A 6,000-nucleotide genomic window follows, 5' to 3' on the forward strand; every position below is an offset into this window, starting at 1 on the left:
AAACTTATGTGTTTTCCATTTTACCACACAGCTAGAAATAAAAAGCCATTAGTATTGTTAGTTTGATTGCAGATGGAGGCCTAATTGCTGCATAGGTAAGAAAGAATTTTATTTGCTTCTGAGGTGCTTCCCTGGGTTTGGGTATGACCCATGTCCCCTAAAAAGCCCTTGGAAAATACTTCCTGTTTAGGACTGGAAGCTCCATCAAAATCCTTGGGTTTCTACAGCGCTCTGCTACTATTTAAGGTTAACCTTGTAAATGTTAACAGAACGATAGTCATAAACCTAATTATAACTCTTTAATGTTTATTAAAAGTCTCACAAATCATTAACTTTTTAGAGGGAAAAAAAGAGAAGAAACATTGAGTTCTTAGAGATATAATCACTTTTTTTTCAACAAATATTTATTGAGTGTTACCTGTCTGCCAGGTATGATTCAGGTTCTGGGGACACAGAACAAAGATGACAGACAAACCTATTCTCATGGAACCCACTTTCCAGTGGAAGGAACTATACAATTATTTTAGAAAGCTAAAAAAAATTATATTTGAGGGTAAGCACTATGAAGACAAATTAAGTGTGAAATGATGATAAGGGAATGTGGGGATGCAATTTAAATACAGTCCTGGGGAAGGGCTCATTGAGAAGGTGGCTTTTGAGTAAAAGAATGTGAAGGAGTGAGCTATGAGGGTTTATAGGGGAAGAGCATTCTAAGCCCAGGGTTTTTCACCTGGAATCCACATATACCCCCTCTAGAGAACTGTGTGTAGAATTCAGGGGGTCTTGATCTTAGGAGGGAAGAGTATATATCTTTATTTTCACTAATTAAAATTCAGCTTGTTCTTCAATTATAAATGCAGACAGCAAATCACAGTGATACTAGCAGCACCTGTGACAGTGTTGCTAGTAGAAATCACAGATATTTTCATACTACATTATAGCTGTTGAAAATATCCTAAAATATCATTATACTCATCACTACTTCAAAATGCTGCCAGCTCTTGTAATTTAATGAGTTAATAAGAAACATATATTGTTATATCACATATTTTAAAATATTTTGAGAGTTGTATTTCAATGTAATTAGTTTCCTTTATTATTTATGTAACTTATTTTTATGGATTTAAATATGTTATACTCAGAAGGAGTCCACAAACACCACAGACTGCCAGAGGGGTCCATGGCACAAAATAAAAGGTCAAGAGCCACTGTATCTATAGAGAGACCAGCAAGTGCAAATGCCCTGAGGCAAGAATGTACTTAATATGTACCTGCACAAAGAAGAGTTGTTGATGGCATTAGAAAGTTGGCTTTTGCTCAGAGTAATATGGAGAGTTCTGAGAAGAGTGGCATGATCTGCTGCTGGATTTTATGGTTACTCTGGTGCAAGATGGAGGACAGACTGAAGGAGGACAAGCTGAAGACCGGTTAGGAGTCCCTGAAATAAACCAGATAAGATATGATGTTACCTCGGACTGCAGCGGTAGCAGTGGAAGTGGTCAAATTCTGTATATATTTTGAAGATAGCTCTGATAGGATTTGTTGGGGGGGGGGTGAGAAAACCAGAAGTCACAGATAAGGACAAGAGTTTTGCCTTGTGTCAGTGAAAAAAGATGGAGTTATCATTAACTGAGACGGGGGAAAGTGTAGAAGTGGGTTTGGGGAGAAGAAGATAAGGAGCTCCATGTTGGACATGTTAAGCTTGAGATGCCTTTTAGACATCTAAGTGCAGCCATCCTGTAGGCAGCTGGAAATGGCAGTGCCAGTTCAGGGGCAAGGTCTGGACTGGAGATATCATTTGAGAGCGGTTGGCAGGTGGATGGTACTTAAAGATACAAGGCTGTTCGAGATCACTAAGGAAGTGAGTGTCAAAAGAGAAGTGGTCCAAGGATGGTATCCTTGGACACTGCAAGGTTAGGAGGAATCAGAAAGATCTTGAAAAAGAAGTATCCAGACATTTCTCCAAAGAAGAGATACAAATGGCCCATAAGCACACAAAAAGATGCTCAACATCACTAATCATAGGGAAATACAAATAAAAACCGCCTCATACTCAGGATGTCTACAATTAAAAAAAAAAAAAAAACTGAAACAGAAAACAAGTGTTGGTGAGAATGTGGAGAAATTAGAACCCTTGTGTATTGTTGGTGGGAATGTAAAATACAACAGACATTCCTTAAAAAATTAAAAAACAGAATTACCATATCTTCCAGCAACTCCATTTCTGGGCATATTCCCCCAGAAATTGAAAGCAGAGTTTTGACTAGAGCTCTGTACACTCATGTTCACAGCAGCATTATTCACAATAGCTAAAATGTGGAAGCAATCCAGGTGTCCATGATGGGTGAATGGGTCAGCAAAATGTGGTAGACACATATAATGGAATAGGATTCATCTTTAAAAAGGGAGGAAATCAGCAATATGCTACAACACTGATGAACCTTGAAGTCCTTATGCTAAGTGAAATAAGTCAGGCACAAAAAGATAAATACTGTCTGATTCCCCTTGTATGAGATGCCTAGAGTGGTGACATTCATAGAGACAGAAAGTGGAATGGTGGTTGCCAAGGGTTGGGGTTGGGGGGAAATAGGGAATTATTGTTTATTTTTTAAAGACTTTATGTATTTATTTTTTAGGGAGGGAGGGTGGGAGGGAGAGAGAGGGAAAGGAACATCAATGTGTGGGTGCCTCTTGCGTGCCCCCAACTGGGAACCTGGCCCACAGCCCAGGCAATGTGCCCTGACTGGGAGTCGAACTGGCAAACCCTTTGGTTCACAGGCCAGTGCTCAATTCACTGAGCCACACCAGCCAGGGCAGGAATTATTGTTTAATGGGTGAGTTTCAGTTTTGCCAGATGAAAAAGTTCTGGAGATGATGGTGGTGATGGTTGCACAACAATATGAATGTACTTAATGCCACTGAACTGTACACTTAAAAATAGTTACAATAACAAACTTTATGTTATGTATATTTTACCACAATAACAAAATTGGGAGGGGGCATAAAAAAGAAGCAGCAGCAACCAGAGAGCTAGGACAAATATCCTGAAAGCCAAGAGAAGAGAATTTCAAGAAAAAGGAAAGCCCTGTGTCCAAAGCTGCCAAGGGGTGAGGTGATATAAGGGCTGACAATTGATCATTAGGGTCACCCAAGCTGAGGTCATTAGAGATGTTGACAATAGCCATGTCAATGGAGTAACATGATCAAAAGTTTAATTGAGTGGGTTCAAGAGAAAGTAGAAAAGTTTATAGTTGTCATAGCTTGTTCTAAGATATTACCTGAAAATGAGATGTCCTCTGTGTGTTTGTGTTTATAGAAGTGGATAATCATGCTTTGTAGAAATTCAATTCAAATGACTTTTGTTGAGGATCTTCCAGGTGCTAGGCATGGTGATGGATGCTACAGATACTGAGAAAAATAAAACACATTTGCTGCTTTCCAAGATTTCACAAGCGTTCACAATATAGCAAACTTTGTGGACACATGAGATACACACAAATAAGCACTATCAGCCCGAGCATCAATTTTTCCATTGTCATGGACAATGTGGTTAAAACTATAGACCTGGATTTGGGCTGTTTTGGGTCTCAGTCCTATCTCTACCATTCACCAGCTCTGTAATTTCGCACAAGTCAAGTCAGTAAACCTCTCTGTGGCTTACTTTCCTCTGTAAACTGGGGATGAAATAATTTCCAAACTTCAGTGTGCCTGGGATGTTTCTTAAAAATGCAAATTTCTGAGGGAAGACTCCCAGACTCATTCTATGAAGCCAGTATTACCCTAGTTCCAAAACCAGGTCAAGACACAACAAAGAAAGAAAACTACAGGCCAACATTGCTGATGAAGATAGATGTTAAAATCCTCAACAAAATATTGGCAAACTGGATCCAGCAACACATTAGAAAGATCATACACCACGATAAAAAAAAAAGCAAATTTCTGAGCCTCATGTACAAAGGTTCTCAATGGGCAGGTCTGGAGCAGGGCCCAGGTATCTACATTTTTTAACAAGTACCTGGTCATGCTTGATGCCCTTGGCCTTGAACCACACTTTGTAAAAGACTGAGAACTTATCTACATGGAACCGCATTGGCCCAGCACTCAGTAATTGCTCATTTAACAATAGCTGTTCTACCAGGGATCCGGAACAAAAATTACTTCTAATAACTTGTAGTTTATGTCCAGGAGCAGAAGTCCGGCATGCTAAATTGAGAAAATAGCACAAAAATCATTCAACATTTATTCATTGAATATTTCCTGAGTGCCTACTATGTTCTAGACAGTGTTCAAGGGCTGGAGAGACAAAATATTTGACTCAATAATTTGAATTGTCAGGGTAGGCAAATGTCGTCTGCCACATTTTCTAGCAGCCAACCTCTGTTCAATCACTTGCTGCTTAAGGCCGCAGCTGTCCAACAATAACATGCACATGGTCACCTGTGATCTTGTTCAAGTGCAGATTCTGATTCATTAGGTCTGGGGTGGGGCATGAGAGTCTGCATTTCTAACAAGCTCCCAGGTGCTGCTGTTGCTGCTGGTCCACAGATTGCCCTTGAAATATAACAGGTTTAGAGAGTTACAAAAATTGGATCACCTGCCCTAACAGTAGAGCTCCTTGGAGAGATCTGGGGAATCCTGAAGGAAGAAAATGAAATCTGGGAAGATTGCATAGATGCAGGTGTCGGTTGCTCACACTTTCTTCTGTCTCTCACATACAGTCCATGGCTTTAGGTGGCCTCCTCTACGAAGGGAAGAATACTCATTCTGTTGGTCATTAAGTAAATATTTGCTGTCCGCCTATTCTGTGCAAAGCATATAATTTGGCATTCAAGAGAGGACAAACCCAGCAGCCTCTGCCTCTTAGGCTCCAGGCAGGGGCTGCAGCAGGGCTTTGAAATAGAGAGAAAAGCTGCTCAGGACTGCGTCTGTGGCTGCAGACACTGTCCTAGCAAGATCCAGCCTTGACTCTTTCTGTGCACACTATAAATGCGCTCCTGGGAGAGGCATCCCTCCGGAGCTTTTGCCAACTGGTTTAGAGATGGTGCTGACCAGCCCCAGGAGACGTCTGGATGATGTGCCAGCCAGGCCACCTGTCCCTCCTCAGAGTCTGAGACCCGGCCCAGTGGCCACAGATGGCAGAAGGCGATGCAGATCCCTGGGGCCTCCAATGCCTCCCCGGAAACTGGCAACAGACAATAACTCCAGCCAAGTCAGAGGCCAGCTTGACCAGAATCAAAGTGTGAGACACCCCACTCGGAGCAGAGGGGCCTGACCTCATCCAAGAACCACCAAGAACCAAAAGCACTGGCTCCAAGTCAAGTTGAACAGTTCAAGCAAAACCCTTTCAACACTTTCCCAGGCTTTCCGATAAATCAAAGCAAATCTCCCCCCTCTGGCAGTCTTATAAAGACCCTTCCCTTTCATTTATTGATGAGTTCATAGTAACTTTGGAGGTAAAATAGCACACATTTAACAAGCACCTGTACAAACAAGACTCTATCTTAGGGCAGTCTGTCTTCAAGGGACCTTGGTCCATGTAGGAAACTAAATTCTCAAGCATATACAGGACAGTCAAGGTAAAACAAGCCATCTTGGGAGTCTGTTGGGTGGAATAGTCAAGAGGGTTTCTCAAAAAAGTGTCTAGATGGACCTACATATAGATGGCAATTCAGGTGAGATGGGAGGTGGAGAGATGGGTGGTGTCTGCCCAGGCCAGAGCGATGCAAGGGGTATAGAGCATGATGCTCATGGCTGGTTCTAGGGTTCTTGCTGAAGAGGGAGCTGCCCTTTCTACAGAAAAATGTCCTAGGAAGCTACTGGAGAGGAAAACGTGAGCCCCTGCCACTGCCCCAAGTTGAGGGAGGAGAGGACAGCATGCAGTCCCCTCTCAGGAGTCTATGCCAGAGAGACCCTCTGACGTGGGCCCAGGAAGATCTGTTTCAGAATGTCACTGCAGTATTGGTTGTAACAGTGAAAAATTGGAAATAGCTTGAATGGCCA

This window comes from Furipterus horrens, unplaced genomic scaffold (genome assembly GCF_987537825.1).
Source record: "Furipterus horrens unplaced genomic scaffold, mFurHor1.1.pri manual_scaffold_10, whole genome shotgun sequence".
Taxonomy (NCBI): domain Eukaryota; kingdom Metazoa; phylum Chordata; class Mammalia; order Chiroptera; family Furipteridae; genus Furipterus; species Furipterus horrens.